General features: G+C 39.3%; 1 long non-coding RNA gene across 3 annotated transcripts in view; it reads left to right on the top strand.

Annotated features, from left to right (window-relative positions):
- LOC140493399 (uncharacterized) overlaps positions 1-17,291 on the top strand; it is a 95,023-nt gene extending 77,732 nt beyond the window's left edge. For all 3 annotated transcript variants that reach the window (XR_011963670.1, XR_011963668.1, XR_011963669.1), the window contains one exon: positions 15,574-17,291. This is a non-coding gene — a long non-coding RNA (uncharacterized lncRNA). The remainder of the gene's footprint in view (positions 1-15,573) is intronic.
- The last annotated feature ends 2,232 nt before the right edge of the window (positions 17,292-19,523 follow it).

Genomic DNA, 19,523 nt, shown 5'->3' with positions numbered 1-19,523 from the left:
AATGTTTTCTCTCCTTTAAGGATTGGTACACATTGTCCCCCATTCCTGCTGTCCTGCTCTCTGTGTCTGTGCCATGCAAATATATATTCCCTTTCTACATTGCTTCTCTCAAAATGTATTAACTTACTGTGTGTTCTAAAGAAGAGACATATTCCACTCAAAATATTATCTCTCGCTCCACACATTCTACCCCCTAGAAAACAGAACAGTGCAGCGCCGGTAATCGGCCCACCATGTCTGTGCGGTCCATGATGCCATTCCAAACTAATTCCATCTGCCTGTACATGGTCCATATCCCTGCCAATCCATGCCTGCTTATCTGTCTGTCCAAATGCCTCTGAAACATTGTGATTGTTTCTGCTTTTCCCATCTCTCAGGAAAGTACATTCTTGGCACTTACCAGCTTCTGCATAAGAAACTTGTCTGACACAACTCCCTTTAAGCTTGCTCAGGTGTTGTTGGAAATGCTTAGCAGATCATGCAGCATCTGTGAAGAAAAATGAGTTAATATTTCGGGTCTGGTCACCCCTCCTCAGAAACGTTGACTTTAATTTATCTTCATAGAAGCTGCTAGACCTGCTGAACTTTTCCAGAAAAAATTTTTTGTTTCTGGTTTACAGCATCTGCAGTTGGTTCAGTTTTCATTTCCTTTAAACTTGCCCCCACTCCCCTTAAAACTCTGGCCTGTAGAATTTGCCGTTTTCACCTTGGGAAAAGATTCAGATTATTCACTCTGTCTGAGCCTTTCGGATCACCCACAGCCACTGACTTTCCCAACGCAAAAATCCAAGTCTTTCCAACCTCTCCCAATCCAGGCAACATCGTGGTAAACCTGTTTTCACGCTGTCCAAAGCCTCAACATCCTCCTTTTTATGTGGTGATCAAAACAGCACACAATACTCCAAAGGTTGCCTAATGACAGTTTTATATTCAGTCCCTGACACAAGAAGGCAAGTATGCCATCCACCTCCTTCACCACTTTCAGGGAGCTGTGAACTTGCCCCTGGAGAACCCTGTGTACATCAATGCTGCTGAGAGCCCTTCAGTTTAGTGAATACATTCCTCTTGCAATGAGCCTCACAAAATACATCACCTCACACTTGTCTGGATCAATATCTATCTCCGTACAGGTTTTCCTACTGATCTCTTTCTTGCTGTATCCTTGGACAATATTCTTCACGATTCACAACTTCATCAATTTCTTCCATCTAAAACCTGCTAATCAAATCGTTTACATTTCCATGCTAAGCATTGATGTATGTTGCAGACAATGATGTTCCAATTCTGATCCTTGTGGAACAACACTGACCACAGAACTCCAGCCAGCAACATGTTGTGGAAGGAACATATTTCATTTAGTCATTCAGTCGGAAAGTATTTCAGGTATTGGTGTGGCACTAGATGTTCCAAGATATTCACAATCCTGGTTAAAACACCCTGGAGCAGATTTTCAGTTCTGGGTACCCTACCTGGGGACTCCCCCAGAACCAATTATAAAGGAGTAAACATTATCTCCTGCTGTGGAAGGACAACCTGTGTTGGTCTGAGCATGAGCACAGAGCAGATTTACCTTAATGATAATTTAACCCCTGAAGACAAATAACCAGACCAAGTTAAGCAAGTACAAAAAAATGTGTTATAGCACAGAAAGGGGCCCATCAAATTCAAGCTGGTTCTCTGCAGCAGAATCCCTTATTCTCATTCTCCAACTGTCCTCAAAACCCTGAAAGTTTATTTCCCTCAGATCTGATATAATCGTATTTGTGAATCTTTGATCATCTCTACTTGCAACACCATAATAGGCAGCACGTTCTGCATATTTCCAGCCAATACAGTCAGCGGAACATTGCAATCTTCCACTTTCTCAAAACGTTATATTTGATCTTAAGTTTTGAGCCATCACCTATTGAGTGCAATTTATTTTATTGTCTGCTCTATCTAGGTAGTTATAATCTTATCCATTTTAATCTATTAAGATATATTCAACTTGATTTCTTCAAAGAAAATAACAATCTTTTTTCCAAATCAATCCAGTGACTGCATTTTCTTCATCAGTGCACCACACCAGTAAGTCTGTACTGCACACTCTGAAGATCACTCAGATCCTTCCTGAGCAGGAATTTGTTGACCTGAATTGGATACAATGATTGATTGTGACCTAATCAGTCACTGAAATTGTTTCCATGAATTTGTTCTCATTCCCTTTATTAATGAAACCCAGGTTCCCATATATTTTGATCAAAACACTCTGATTATGTTTTCTCTCCTTTAATGAATTATACACATTCCCCCGCCCTTCCCTCAGTCTCTACTCTTTGTGTCTGTGCTATCTAAATATATATTTCCTTTCTACATTGCTTCTCTCAAAATGTATCAACTCACTGTGTGTTAGAAAAAAATATTACCTCTCGCTCCATGCACAGTACCCCCTGGAAAACAGAAAAGTACAGCATCTGAATAATTGGCTCATTATGTCCGTGCAGACCATGATGCCATTCCAAACCATTTCCACCGGCCTGGACATGATCCATATCCCTGCCAACCCCTGTCCACTTATGTGCCTGCCCAAATGCCTCTAAAGCATTGTGATTGTTTCTGCATTTACCACCTCCCAGGAAAGTACATTTCCAGTCATCTATCACCTTTTGCATACGAGACTTGCCTGATATAACTCCCATTAAACTTTCACATGTTGTTGGAAATGCTCAGCAGGTCTTGCAGCATCTGTGAAAATAAAAATCCGTTAATGTTTCGGGTCCTTCTTCAGAAATGTGACCTCTGATTTCTCTTTACAGATGCTTCCAGACTTGTTGAGCATTTCTAGACACTTCTGTTTTTGTTTCTGATTTACAGCATCTACTGTTCTCCCGGTTTTTATTTTCTTTAACTTTCCCCCTGTCCCCTGAAAGCTATGGCCTCTAGAATTTGTCATTTCTACCTTGGAAAAAGATTGAGTTTATAGAACATAGAACATAGAACAATACAGTGCAGAACAGTCCCTTCGGCCCTCAATGTTGTGCCGACCTGTGGAATTTTCTCAACTCGTCCCCCTACACTATCCTAAAATCATCCATGAGCATTTCTGAGGATTGTTTAAATCTCCCTAATGTGGTTGAGTTGACTACCTTAGCAGGTAGGGCATTCCACACACTTACCATTCTCTTTGTGTAAAGAATTTGTCTCTGACTTAAATCTATCACCCCTCAATTTGTAGTTATGACCTCTCATATAAGCTGTCCTCATCATCCTAAGAAAAAGACTTTCACTGTCTACCATATCTAATCCTCTGATCATCTTGTATGTCTCTACCAAATCCCCCGTTAGCCGCCTTCCTTCCAATGAGAACAGATCCATGTCTCTCAGCCTTTCCTCTTCAGACATTCCCTCCACACCAGGCACCATCCTGATAAATCTCCTCTGCACCTTTTCCAATGCTTCCACATCCTTTTTGTAATGGGGCGACCAGAACTGTACACAATATTAAAACTGTGGCCGCACCAGCATTTTGTATAGTTGCAGCATGATATTGTGGTTTAAGAACTCAATCCCTCTCCCAATGAAACCTAACATGCCGTATGCCGCCTTAACAGTACTATCAATCTAGATGGCAACTTTCAGGGATCTATGTACATGGACACCAAGATCCCTCTGCACACCCACACTACCAAGAATTTTTCCAATGACCCAGTACTCTGCCTTCCTGTTATTCCTCCCAAAGTGCATCACCTCACATTTCGCTGCATTGAACTCCACTTGCACCTCTCAGCCCAATTCTGCAGTTTATCTAAATCCCCCTGAAACCTGTGACATTCTTCCAAACTGTCTACTACTTCACAGACTTTAGTGTCGTCTGCAAATTTACTAATCCATCCACCTATGCCTGCGTCTAAGTCATTTATAAAAATGACAAACAGCAGTGGTCCCAAAACAGATCCTTGTGGAACACCACAAGTAACTGGGCTCCAGACTGAATATTTTCCATCAACCACCATTCGCTGCCTTCTTTCAGAAAGCCAGTTTCTAATCCAAACTGCTAAATCACCCTCAACTCCATACCTCTGCATTTTCTCTAACAACCTACCATGTGGAACCTTATCAAAGGCTTTACTGAAGTCCATGTATACCACGTCAACTGTCCTAGTCTCATCTAAATGCTTGGTCACCTTCTCAAAAAAATCAACGAGGTTTGTGAGACACGACCTGCCCTTGACAAAACTATGTTGACTATCTGAAATCAAATTGTTGCTTGTTCGATGATTATAACTGTTATCTCTTATAATCCTTTCCAAAACATTTCCTACAATGGAAGTAAGGCTCACTGGTCTATAATTACCTGGGTCATCTCTGCTGCCCTTCTTGAACAAGGACACAACACTTGCAATCCTCCTGTCCTCGGGTACTAAACCCATTGACAATGATGACTCAAATACCAAAGCCAAAGGCTCTGCTATCTCTTCCCTAGCTTTGCAGAGAATCCACGGATAAACCCCATCCGGGCTGGGGACCTGTCTACTTTCACTCCTTCTAGAATTGATTGCACCTGTGCATAACTAACCTCAATCCTTTCTGGTCTAGTATCGCGTACCTCATTTTTGTCCTCTACAATATTCTCCTTTTACTGTGTAAGCACCAATGAGAAATGTTCATTTAGCACTTTTCTGATCTCTGCAGGGTCCACACTCAACTTTGAAATTAGATTGCTTACAGTGTGGAAACAGGCCCTTCGTCCCAACAAGCCCACACCGACCCCGCTGAAGTGCAACTCACCCAGAGTCATTCCCCTACATTTCACCCCTTCACCGACCGCTACGGGTAATTTAGCAGAGCCAATTCACCTAACCTGCACATTTTTGGACTGTGGGAGGAAACCGGAGCACCTGGAGGAAACCCACGCAGACACGGGGAGAATGTGCAAACTCCACACAGTCAGTCGCCTGAGGGGGGAATTGAACCCGGGTCTCTGGTGCTGTGAGGCAACAGTGCGAACCACTGTGCCACCGTGCCACCCATAAAAATAACAATACATGAAAAACATTAAAACTTCCCACTTCTGTCTTTGATTAGCCCTATTCCTACCCTAAACATCCTTTTATTCTTCACATACCTATTGAAAATTTCAGGGTTATCCTTTGTTCTATTTGCTGAAGACTGCTTGTGTCCTCCCTTTGCTGTCCCTAACTCTCTCCTTAAATCTTTCCTAGCTGATCTGTAATCTCTATTGCTTCATCTGTACCATTTTGCCTCATCAACGCATAAGCCTCTTTCTTCTTCTTAACAAGGGATGCAATTTCTGTAGTAAACCATGGTTTACAAACTCTGTCTGTGCCAGTTGTGTCACCCCACAGCCATTGACTTTTCAAAGACAACAATTCAAGATTTTCCAACCTCTCCCAATCCAGGAAACCTCCTGGAAAACTTGCTTCCACCTTCCCAAACGCCTTCACATTTTACCTATAATGTGGTGATCAAAACGGCACACAATCCCCCAAAGGTGGCCTGATTATAGTTTTAAATTCACTCCCCTGACTGAAGAAGGCAAGCCTGCCATTCACCTCCTTCACCACTTTCAGGGATCTTTCAGCTTGCAACTGAAGATCGCTCTGTATATCAGTGCTGCTCAGGACCCTTCCGTTTATAGTATACATTCCTCTTGCTATGTGTCCTCCAAAACACATCACCTCACACTTGTCTGAATTAAAATATATCTGCAGTTTCTCCACAAAACTTTCCGACTCATCTTTTTCTTGCTGTATCCTTTGACATCATTCTTCACAATTCACAAGTTCAACAGTTTGCGCCATCTACAAACTTGCTAATTAAACCCCAGTCCAACACCGGCATCTCCGAATCATGCTAATTAAATCATTTACATTTTCAAACTTTTCATTTATATACATTACAAACAACAGATGTCCCAGTTCTGATCCTTGTGGAACAGCACTAGCCATAGACCTCCAGCCAGCAACATGCCCCTGCACAACTATTGCTGAGAGAAATATCAAAGAGGAGCCTTGAGTTCTGCGTTGAGCAGCACGACCAACGTTTATTCAGAGCTCCTTACTAATACATGATGGGAGATGTCCCTCTCCGGCTCCCCCAGATAAGTCCAGCATTTTGATGTGTTTACTTCATATGTTCCAGTAATATTTGCCCCCTGACCTGAACTCCAGGGTTTGGAATGTCAGCTCCGATATTTCCGCGTTCCCTTTCACAGTCTGATTCTCTCAACTCATGCAGCTGCTTTGTTAGCTCTTTCACAAATGGTTTAACCCTAACCTTATCATTGCACATCTCCAGCCCTCCCACTACCACACATCTCCGGTTCTCCCACTACTATACCCTGTGCCATCTGCATCTTCCATCCAGTTATTAAGTCAAAGAGGGACAGCCCCGTCCCCTTTTCTGGGCTTGTCCTCAGTTTCATTAGGCTGGTGGGGAGTACTCTAACCCATCGCTGTACTGTCTCTGAGAGAGCCTTAGTCAGACGAGCTTTAAGTGTCTGCGTCATTCCTTCTACTGTCACAGAGCTCTGGGGGTGGTATGGTGATGGGATTTCTGTTCAGTATTAAACAGGGCACATAGCTTTTTAGCTATGTTCCCTGTAACATGTGTCCCTTGGTCAGAATCTGCAGGGGAATGATTCCACCCACTGAGTTAACCTATTTATTAAAACCCAGCAGGACCTCCTTCCCTGGGATTGGGGTGGGTGTGGGTGTGTAAAACCCATCTGTACTTGTTCCCATGGGCCTCTGGGTCGCTGCTGCTGCCTCCATTTTATCCTGATTGCTTTCCCTGGCTCACACTGTGAACAGACTACACACCTTCGACAAAACCTTGCTGTATTTCTCCCTGTTCCAGGCAAGGATTGTAGTGGATCATCTGATATTGCATTTTATCCTCACCAGTATGGGCCAGCCCATGATATGTTTTAATAATGTTTGTCTTATACAGTGTAGTGGCACTGCTGGGTAATCCAGACTCTGTTGTGTCATATTACTGCCCCACCCTTTTCCCATTCCTCATTCTCCTGTTGTGGGGCTGTATCTGCGAAGGTCTTTAAACTTTCCTTACTCACTTCTGCAGTTACTGCCACTGCCACTTCCCCAAATGTCTGCACTGTTTCAGTCAGTATTTCACTCGCGTTCCCCACATACTTACTGCCCCGTTGGTGTGGGGTTTCTACTTCCCTGTGAGCTCTAATCTTTCATTATTGCTGCTTCACTGGGATAGTTAACTGCTCCCACTAACTATCTGACCTGTGCTTCGTGCTCTATGTGACCCCGAGACAGGGTGATGTACCCTCACCGAGCACAGGCCAACACATGGTCATGAACAATACCAAAGGCATGCTGACTGTGTGTGTAGATGTTGACTCCCTGACCCCTGGCTAATGTCCGTGCTTCTGTCAGGGTTTGTGATGATTCTGCCAATTCTGGAGAATTCTCCACAAACTTTCCACAGTAATTAAACAATCCTAATGTTTGCCTTACCCCCTTCACGCTGTGGGGGTGGATAGTTTTAAAATCATGGTCTGTCGTTCCACTGGGATTGTCCCCTCTCCCTTCCTGATTTGATCTCCCTGATGTGATGTCCCAGGTCCCCTACCTTCCCACTCTCTGTGGGTTAATTTTAAGCCCGTCCTGCCTGACCTGGCACTATATTCTGTTTAATATCTGGATATGTTCTTTCTCACCAACTGAGGTAATGAGGTGTTGGAAAGATCAATGTGACTAATTCCATCAGCCATATATCGGTGGGTATAGTGGAATATTGTGGGATCCCTGAGGTAACTGGATCCAGGTGTGCTGTTTTCCTCAGCCAGTAAACGCCAGCTTATTCTGGGATTCCAGGTGCACAGGTATGGACCAGAACCCATTCACAATATCAAGGGTTGAGACTATGTACTGTTGCGATTTCAGTCCATTAAATACAGTGGTGTGGTTCGCTCATGTAGGATACTCTTTAGTGGCGGATTTACTGAGGGAGGTATACTAAATAGTGAGGTGGGATGAGCTGTCCGGCTTCTGTGAGTTAGTCTGGGATACTGTCCATCTGACTATTCCCTGCTTCTGTCAATCTGTTACTGTCGCAATTACTGCCTCCTCAGCTTTAATGAGATCCTGTTTGTGTGGGGTGTGAGAGGGCCCTCGATCTTTACAGTATCTACAGGTAATAACCCACATTCCTGTTTAAGTTATCCACACTGCTGTTTGGGTCCTAGCTATAACTCCCCAGATTCCCTGACTGTTCCAGTCTCCCTGCAAGGTAACTACTCTGCAGATGTCGCCTTTCCTTTGCTTCCTGTCCCAGGCCTGTTCAGGTTGTTCCCATATTACAGTTTGTGTCTCTAAATCAATAGTTGGTCCTAACTGTTCTAAACTTGCAACTCCCAGAATGGTCCCTTCCCCAGTTTCCCACTCCCATATCTGAATATATTTTGCCACATCCGTGATCTGCGTCGGGAGAGGTTTATTTCATCCAGCTTCCTCGATTCCCTCTCCGACTGCTCTCATTTTAGCAATTGAGGTGATATGTGGCAAATCCATATTGGTAATTGATATAGATGCTCCTGTATTAATATTATGCTCTGCTGGTTCCCAAACACAGCATCAAAGAATATTCATGTGCCTAGGTGAACACATGCACACATACAATGTGAATATCTATCTCCCTCTCTCTGCCTACGTTCGTTGGCAATATGTCCTTTACTGCTTTACTTGTAAAATTGCCAGTCTGGTTACCCTCCCTGTACTGCAGCTATTCCCCTGTGTTTCTGAGCTTGTCTCAGCACTCATGGTCCAATTCAGAAGGTGGTTAGAATGATCTCCCACTGGGAGTCACATGTTTATAATTATAGTTAAATGGGGTCCCAGTTGAAAAACAACAAACTGATATCATCATCACAGATTGGGATTTGGTAATCCCCCGTGGCCCTTACACACCTCAGGCTTCCTCTCTGTATGATCCTCGATATTACCCTTGGTTCCCTGAGACACCAAGGTTATTTTAGCCCATTCAGCCTGTACCCTCCCCAGTGTGTCCTTGTAATATATGTAAATGCCTGGAGACACTGATCAGCTGTGCACTGGGGGAATCGGCTCGCACCCGCACCCTCTCATTGCAGAGACAGGTTCTGATGTACATGTCGGGGCATCTTGGCCTGAGAGTTTTTGGCCTGACACCATCATCGGTGAGACTGTACCTCAATTAATTCATCTATATTCTCCCAATAAGGCCCATTATTACCATTTCTCTATCAGGCTGGGTGTTAACTCACCAACATCTGTCATTCAGCAGGTGAACGGTTCATGTTTGATTTCTGTCAGTTCCGTTTGTTGCTCCCTACTGTCTGTCCAAGTTGAGCTTAGATGCCCAGTGGTTCCATAGAGAGGGCCTTTTGGACCTTATAGGGCAATGGGTGATCCCACTCATTGCCGTCTCTCTGTCCATACGTGTGCGCTTTGTCATCTAACCCGTTCCAGTCAGTGTCACCATCCTCACTGCCTTCTGAGGAGAGCGGGGCACTAGGTACCTCCCCCACTGTAACTACCACCTGGTTCTTTGGCTTTAAGGCCTCACGTCTGAGAGCCACCACCTTCACCTGTTCCTGTTTGTCATAATAATGCAACATATTCCGTCATTCCTGGAATAAAACAGAGCAAAATGTAATTTGGTTTTACTTGAAATAAGAATAATTTGACATTCACTCGACATATCTATCGAGGTGAGAATTGTACTGTGATTATTTAAGTGAATTTAATGTGATCATACAATGAAAATAAATGATAATCAACGACAACATGTGATTATTTGTACCAGTTCTTGCAATGAAAATTCAATTTTATTCAATGCTTGTCACCCATATCACCGTGGGCATTGTTATTAGGGAATAAAGTAATGGAAGGATATCAAAGAAAATAAGTAGACTTCAATTTTAGCTCCACTGCAATAATGAACCAAAACAATATTTGGAAATATGGGTAAACTACATAACAAAGTTTCCAGTGTCATTATTGACATGAAAACTATTTTAGTTTGCAAGTTGTTTTGCTCTAAGAATACTTGGAAATGAATTGTGATTATGAATTAATCATTTAAAATATACTTTGAAGAGAATAATCAGATATTTTTTGGAGGAAATTAGGAAAGGAAATAAATATGTATACATTGGTATTAATAGTTTTAAAATGTTTGGAAGTTGACTGGGATTATTTGATTGAGAGAAGCTGCATGATTATAAAGACTAATAAACCTTTTTCATTGCATTGTTGGTTTCACTAGAATCTGTTGTGGTCTAAGCTCTTGTTGTGTGCAATGGACTGTCATTAATAGCTTAATTAACCTGCGAGTCCCTGATCAGGTTTCCTTTGTCTGTAAGTCAGTCTGTAAGTGAGCAACACACCTGCTTTTCTGAGGGGAACATGAGACTCTTTTTAAAGGAAATAAGTGGCAGTTCTCACTGAGAATGGTTTCTCCCACACACCATAAGCAGGGAAGTGATTTTCTGAAGAATTTCATTGTCTATCTATAAATCTGATGGTAACTGTGTTTGTCAGTTTGTGGAGGATTCAGCCCTTTTTGCTGAGCTGTTTTTATATAAGCAGTTGGTTCATTATGTCTTTGCCAAGAATGTTGTTTACTTTCCCCTTTTACTGTGATTCTGCAGGGTAGAATATTCTGAGAATCAATAATGTTCAATAACTGAACATTGAATGGTTTAGACTCTAACAGAGCAATGGCTTTGTTTTCAGCTAATTAATCACTTTCCATTTCCTGGTTGTGTTGAGTTGTACAGAAACAGGCTCTGAGCAATGTTTCCATTCACTTGTGTTGGAGTCACTGACAGCCACGTGGTCACTCAGTTTCAGGCTGATGGATCAGTTTCTCTGTCCTATTAGATGGTGGTCTCCTGCTCAGTTTCCGATGGCTCGCCTCAGCGTCAGTCCATCAGCTGCTGAAACCCTGCATCCAGCATTTGTTCCCTCTCACCATGACTAATCCAATACAGTCCCAGCTTGTCTCCCAAATTCACCTCCACATACTCATGATCACCTCAGATTCTACTGTCTGTGTCCTTGCAGCAAGTTGTGTAAGACACCTACTTCAGTTTTAACCTGATCGATATTATGTTTAGAAAGATCATTTCAAAATTTGGTTCACTGCTTCTTCAGGACCTTCGTGAAGAAGGGCTCATGCCCGAAACGTCGATTCTCCTCCTCCGTAGATACTGACTGACCTGCTGCGCTTTTACAGTAACACGCTTTCAGTTTTAATTGGAGCAATCAGTTAATTACAAGTTACTGACAAAATATTTTAAGAGGAGCTGCTATTGGTGATGGAAATGCTGCTGGTTAGTATAAAAGAGGGCTGCGGTGAATACTGTACTCGGTTTTGATGAGAAAGTTGAACAATGTAAAATTCTTTTATCCTTGTTAATAAGAAGAGGTAGAGATTGCACCACTGATGCTCAGTAGCCGCAGTGCCAATCAAGTGGGCTGCTTTATTCCGGATGGTATCAAGTTTCTTGAGTGTTGTAAGGGCTGCACTCAACCAGGCAAGTGAGGAGTATTCCAACATACTCCTGACTTGTGCCTGGTAGCGTTTGGACAGGATTTCAGGAGCCAGGATTTGAATTACTCTTGTAGCCACTGTGTTTATGTGGTGAGACCAATTCAGTTCCTGATCAACGATTATCCCCAGGACAGTGTTGATAGTGGGTGTTCAGTCATGGTAACACCATCGAATGTCAAGGGATGGTGGTTAGGTTATTTCTTATACGTGATGGACATAGCCTGCATTTGTGTGGCATGTATGTTACTTACCCCTTGTCAGCCCAAGCCTGGATATTGTCCTGATCTTGTTGTCGTTGGACTTGGACTGCTTCAGTACCTGAGGAGTTAATTATTTATGAACATTAAATAGTCATGAGATTATGCAAATTCCTTTTTCTATCAAATGTCATGAACTGTATCTTGTGGTCACTATCATATTCACTTTCATTATCTTTTTATTTGCTTCCTAATTCAGACACAAATATTTGAACATCGATCGGAATAAAATTACATAAATTAAAAACACATGTTTCTAAAAGTAAACTAATTGAATGAAATACATTACTCCTGTATTGTCTGCATTTTGAGAAAAAAATAAATTCTTTTCATAAACTAATGAATGGCTGATTTATTGTCCTCAATCCATCAATCTAGATTTTATATTTCAGTCATCAGTTTACCGATCTTAATGTGCGTCTAATCAACACTAGAGCAAAGTGTTTTTAAAATATTGTGTCAATTTATTTGTTCAGAATACAACATTTATTAGGAATTCATTATCCTTATAATAATTGCTGAATAAGTTATTTGGCTTTCTAACGTGTATCGTCAGATCCATATATTGTTTTATTTCATATTTTAATTTAATCCATTGCAACAATGTTTTCAGGTCAACTATCCCACAATGGAATCAATCATTTTGCATCCAACACGCTTCGAAAACTGACTTTTGCTCATTTGAATAATCACAGTAATCTCAGCCTTATGAGTTCAGAGAACTGTAACTACTTTTCTCTGCAATACTTCCTGTTCATGTCTGCGCATTGCACAGTCATGCAGCAAAATTAGATTTCTCCTTCTAAATGTACTGATAGATTTTAGAAAATCTAAGTGTTGCTAATATCTAAGTATTGTTCAATTCAGTAGGGGGTATAAATGTGTAATAATGGCTCAGTGCATGAAGTAATGTGAAGATATTGCAATTTACAAACTCACAATGATTGTGAATATCAATTTTTATCTTAACCATGGAACCAGTTGAATTGATTTAATTATATTTCACTTTGATGCTCACGTTCATTGTACTTCTAATCACAATAAGAGCGAAATATTTCATGTGACAAAATTATTTAAAATTCATGACACTTTTTTATGGACACAAAATACAATTAACACCCGTTTGTTCTTTCCTTTACCAATCACAGTGAAGTTTGAATTGTAGAATGCTAGACTGACACAGCACAGAAACAGACCATTCAGCCTAACTTGGCATTCCGGCCAGGTTTCCTAAACTAAACTAGTCCCATTTCCCTGTGTTTGTCCCATACCCGTTTGTAAGTTTTCTATCCAATAAAGTGTCCAAAAGTCTTTTAGATGTTGTAATTGTACCAGCAACTGCCCTTCCTCTCACAGCTCATCCCAAAATGTGAAACACACTGTGTGGAAAAGTTTCCCCTCAGACCCCTTTTAAATCTTTCCCCCTCACCTTAAATATTATTTACACCGCAGAATCTTTAAAATTATTAAAGATACTTTTTAATATCTTTAAAATTTATTAAAATTATTAAAATAATTTAATAATTATTTTATTAAATAATAATAAACGCATGTCACATAGTTTTTGATGATTCTAACAGCCATTGGTCTTGATCTTATTTTTACTGAGTGCAATAACCACAGTAAACATTCTTGCCAATAAATACAAGAGCGATCACCTTATTTTTCAATTCAGTAATTACACATGATACTTTCTGCTGAAAGTGGTGTTTATTCTTTCTGAAAATTGGCCGAGGACACTGAGAGCAAGACATATTGATAGTCTTGATTTGTTCATGTTTTCAAACAGGTTTTCAGGCCATGTATTTCAAAAAGAAGTTATTTGACTTCATTCAAATTTGAATGTAAACATTTTCAGATATTTTCCATTCAAAATGTTTATTTGCTTATTCAGATAAATTTTGAATCTTGCCTCTGCAAAGTGAATTTATTGTGCTTTCCATTCATGGAAGTACTCATTAATTGATCCTCGTTTCATCTTAGATCTGACGGAAATTTGAAATACTGATTACAGTGAAAATTGTGTGAATTTTACATGAGAAAATCTAGAAGAAAATCAAGAAAGGCGCGATAGAGTTATTGAACAGCCTGTATATTTGAATAAAGAAAACATTCCTTCCAAAAAACAAAGTTAAAAATCGCACAACACCAGGCTATAGTCCAACATGTTTATTTGGAAGCACTGGCTTTCGGAGCGCTGTTCCTACAAACAGCTGATGAACGCTGGTTCTTCTGAAAGCGAGTTCTTCAAAATAAACATATTGGTTAATAAACTGCTGGTGTTTGATTTTTAACTTTGTACAGCCCAGTCCAACACTGGCGCCTCCAAATCATTCCCAAAATAAAACCCTTAAGTCTGTGGTTGAACAATTCAACAATCCTGCAACTAGATTATAATTCTCAGTTTATCTATCTTAATAAATATCTAATCAATGTCAGTGGAAATTCCTGGAAAACAACAAATCGTTTTGTTTGTTAACACACAAACTTTAATTGAAAATTCGTTGTTATCACAATATGAGAATTATATTTTAAACCTCCAGTGATGTGAAGTGACCCATGGACAGAAATTGGACGTTGTAAATTCACCCACAGGCAGAGAAATCGGGACAAATACAATATCAATCAACTTCAATCAAACAGCAGTTAGAATCAATCAGCTCCAGGGTGAATCAGATTTTCTTACACCTTGAATTCCAGCCAGTGCCTGAGCATTATACACCTCGCTTGGAAATGTCAATAATGAAGGGTTTTCACACCAACACATTGGATTCTTTAAATCCAGCTCATAACCACATGTGGATGTTTGTCACAAAATTATTAATCATTTTACAAATCATGGAAAATATGATTGCTATTGAAAAGCTCTTGAAATAAATTCATCACTGCACATAAAGCCACACGATGGGATTCAAGGCCACCTAACTACTGTTCAGTGCAAAATCTTTTGTCAGTATTGTATTGTTCTCAAGATGAATAACCACAACAAACATCACGCTTTCACACCATCCCAAATATATGCAAGAGATTCCTTCTTATCATATACACACATCTTTCCCACACCATTAAATAGACTTCACTTACGACAAAGGATGCTGATAGTAACATGTTTTGAGATAAAGGAATTCCTAAATATAGGCGAGTTTTCTGATAGGTTCCCCCAATCATCGTGCTAAAAATGTAAATGCGGCTCAATACATTGTAACAGATCCCCATTCAACCTTTTTATGTATTCACTCAGAGACAATGTTTAAAAATTTTCTCTATAAATGCTGTTGACTGTTTTTTGCTATGATACCCATGTTCCTTGTCGATTTATTTTCTTTGTAATGCCGACACAAATGTCTGAATATTGATGACATGAAAAGTTGCATGGATTATATATTGTATTTCTACAGAAGAAAAGCTGAGACAGCAATTACAGATTGCAGTTTTATCTGAGAATGTTGAATGATCAATAATCACTGCATATCGAAAATATTTTCCAAAACATCATGCCAGCATTCTAACTCTCAGTTCACTGATACTAATTATTATGTAATTAATATCACAGCAAACCCGTTTGGAAATATTGAATCACTTAATGTGTCAGTGTTCTAAAATAGATTACCAATTCATTGTTAGTCCAACAATCACACAGTAATTCAAGTTAGGTTTTGTAACAAATATCGTGAGATTCACAGTTCAATTTAATCATTATTTAGTAGTGCCAATTTTACAAAGAAAAAAATATCTTTTATTCCAGGTCAACACAACCACAAACCAAGCAATGATTCCTCATCCAACACTGACAGGAAATATCTGATACCTTCTCATTTGAATGTTCACAGAAATCATTGGATTCATATTCGCCTTACAAATGAAGATACGTCTGATTGTTTTAGACTCCAATAATTAATGTTCAATTCTACATGTGACGGATTGTAATATGACATTTATAATTATTTTAAGTTTACCGTGACTAGTTTTAACACTAAATGTTACTTATATCTAATATGTAATCATTGATCAAATCCAGTATAGTCGGCTTTAAGTGTGGAATTAAGTCTCAGTGACGTAGGCATATTGCATGGTACTGTTTCCTAATGGTAGCGAATGCTAATTTTTATTTTAGTGCTGAAATCCTTGTAGATTTGCTGCTGTAGGGAAGCCCCGAGCAGCCTGCCTTGGAATTAAAACACAAAATGGTGGAGGGGAGATAAATGAGACGAACAATCTGTTTCAGTCGTAAGTTAAAAAAGAACATTTAGTACAATCCTACTCCAAGTCCATAAGTATGCCATTCCAGACAGTCATACACCAGATAGTGATAAGAGAATGCCAGCATACAGTAAAATGACCAACCCTGACTTTCATTAATGAAAGAATAATTTTCCCAGTGAATGAATAAACACCAGCTGCAGGATAGAGCCCAGCTAACTTCCACAGCGGCTATCAGGGAAACAGACAGGATTTGATTGCCAGAAATAGTTACTATTTTTTTTGGAGAATAGATAGATAACTTTCAGTGTGGAAACAGGCCCTTCGGCCCAACAAGCCCACACCGCCCCGCTGAAGCACAACCCACCCATACTCCTGCATCTACCCCTTAGGTAACACTATGGGCAATTTAGTATGGCCAATTCACCTGGCCTGCACATCTTTGGATTGTGGGAGGAAACCGGAGCACCTGGAGGAGACCCACGCAGACACGGGGAGAATGTGCAAACTCCACACAGTCAGTCGCCTGAGGCAGGATATTGAACCCGGGTCTCTGGCGTTGTGATGCAGCAGTGCTAACTACTGTGCCACCATGCTGCCCACTAACGTTGCTCAGAACATTTAAAAAGTTTCTAATTACATATTCTTGAGAATCGTAAATAAGGCAGAGTGAGAGACCCAAAGGACTGCAACAATTAATTTTGTAATCTGAGGAAATAAAATGCACAGAGAGATCCCAAGGCCTGGAGATTATACCACCTGTAAAACACCATGAAGCAATAGGAAGCTCGGGCTATCCATAGCGATGTTCATCCAAGATTAGTTGTTCTACAGGATCGGGTGTCTGTATAATGAGGGAAGGACTGTAACTACATTGCATGTGGACATTGTAATACAGAAGGTGTGTAAAAATACTGTTTTTTACTGTACACGTTACAGTGTGTCATGGATCTCCCTTCCTAGATTTGTCTCGGGGGATGATCCCTGCATTAACTGATTGCAGCATGAGTAAACATCTTCCACTTGCCTGAGTTCGGCCTATCTCCTCAGTCTTCATTCCTTGTCAGGGGAAATCACTCCTACAGCTTTGGTGACATTTTAATTCAATATAAACACTTATTATCTGTGAAACTATTCCTTGCAGAGCGATATCATTTTCCTGTTTTTTTTATTTTTTGTGTGCAAGAAAATAATGGAGGAATATCCATTTGTTATTTAGTTCAACTTAAGCTAAATTTTAAATTATTGAAAGGACTACACATGGGGGTGGCGGGGGGAGGGGGGAAGAACGATTCTTCAGCTCAAACGTCACATTAAGTGACAATGTCCGCTTTTCAAATCATGTGACCTCCAAAATGATATTCATTTTTTGGTTTCATTTTGAGATAGTTTTATTTTCTTCCAACAGTAGTTGTCAATGATCAATAATCACAGAATTATTAGTTTTTTGCGACAAAATGACTTCCTGTACCAAATGACATGAACTCGATGTTTAGTTCACGATAATACTCACTTTCCCATCCTCATTATTTTCTTCCTAGTGCTGACATTTATCTAAACATTTATCATGATAAAAGTTACATTAATAAAATAGACATGAACCGACCAAAAAAAAGTTGAACGATGTCAATTGTTGCTGAGATTTTTAAATTATTAAAGCCAAGTTTTAAATTTTAATTTTCAGTTTATTAATCTTAATGAATATACAATCGACATCAGAGCAAAGTGCATTCAAAATATTAAGTCAATTTATTTATCAGGATTTTAGAAACAATGATCAATTACAATAATTATGCAATACTTTAACTTCGGCTTTATAACAAAAACAATGTGCTTTTAATACCTTCCATATTTCTTAGTGTGAGTGCTACAATATTAAAACCTGTTTGATCAGGCCAATATACCCACAAAAGACCAATAATTGCCATTGCAACATCATTTGTAAATATATGTCTTTTGCTCAGTTGAAAGATCACAGTCTTCTCAGCCATTGGAATTCAGAGAATACCAGTTATTTTACACTGCAATTTTTCTCTTCGTTTCTGAACATTACTCAGTGGAATAGGAAGAGGAGATACCTCATTATTCTTAAATTCATTAATAAAAGTTTTCAAATCGATTTGTTGCCAATACCTAATAATTGTTCAATTCGGTAAGGGGTGGACATGTGGAACTATGTTTCCATACAATAACTAATGCAAGGACATTGCAATGTACAATCACTCAATCATTCTGAATATTGCTTTTCAGTTTAAACTTGGAAACACTTTTGAATTGATTTGATTGGAAATCACTTTAATGTTAACATTTATTGTGTTTTTAATCACAATTACAATTGAATATGTTTCATGTGCAAAATCATTCAAATCCCCATGAATTTTTTGAAGCATACAAAAAAAGGTTGGCATCTATCTTATTTCATTAAACAATCACAGGAAATAGTGACTTCTTAGAAATCGTACATTTTCAGAAAGAATGAAAGTTGTCTTCAGCTGAATAGGCACATTGACGAACAAATTCATCATTTTGTTCCAATTTACATGTCTATCAAAAACATTTTAATCTGCATTTCAGAAAATGAGAAACTTCTGACCATATAGAATAATTAAATTAATTTTTTATATATAATGCACACTAATCACACCATCCTGTCAAGCTGTCATTCCCCAAGTGATCATAAAAATCATGTTTAATTAAGACATTTGTTAACTCCCATCATTATTGTAAATTGCTACTGAATTTTAAGTAGATTACACACAGTATCCAACCATTTAATTCCAATCCAATTATTACAATAAACATCTGATTAGTTTTCAGCCCTGCCCAGCCTGGTTGGGAATGTTATGAAGGAATCTTGTGCACATCTGGTCGTGTCTCTGTTACCAGACCAGAGGGTACAATTTCAATTCCCACCTTGCACAGAGCTGTGCCAGAGCAGCTCTGAATGTTGATAAGAAAATATCTAAGAATCGAATGAATTGCCTTTCAATTCAACATTAGATATGTTTTCATTTGTTGTTCATTCCAATAATCACAATATCTGCTATATATTTTCTTCAGTCCACGAATAACAGAATGTATCTAATTCCACTCAATCAATATTCTTTGCAAAATATTTGATAATGTTGCACTCACAAAGATGAAATATGCAAAGTACAGATATTCCTTGATTTTCTTTTGTTCTGAAGAGCTGAGTTCAGACTGCACATAGAACTTGATGCTTCAAAGGTGTAAATACGAGAAAAAAATCAAGTTGTTCAGTTAAATAAACAAATGCGACTTCCTACTATATATCAATTTTTAGTTATTGATCTGTTTATGAGTTGTCTTAAATTTGTTTTTAGTTTTCCACTCATCTATTTATATTGAATGTAAGATTGAAATGTTGTGAAAATATCCGAGTGCATCCATTTGAAATTGAATTTTGCATATTTCTCTCTAATCCAGTTTATTGTATGATGACTTAACTGTGTTTTGTTCAGCAAACCTAGAGAA

The sequence above is a fragment of the Chiloscyllium punctatum genome, chromosome 22 (genome assembly GCF_047496795.1).
Source record: "Chiloscyllium punctatum isolate Juve2018m chromosome 22, sChiPun1.3, whole genome shotgun sequence".
NCBI classification, from domain to species: Eukaryota; Metazoa; Chordata; class Chondrichthyes; order Orectolobiformes; family Hemiscylliidae; genus Chiloscyllium; species Chiloscyllium punctatum.
The sequence above is the reverse complement of the archived record's forward strand: the minus strand, read 5'-3'. Positions and strand labels throughout refer to the sequence as shown.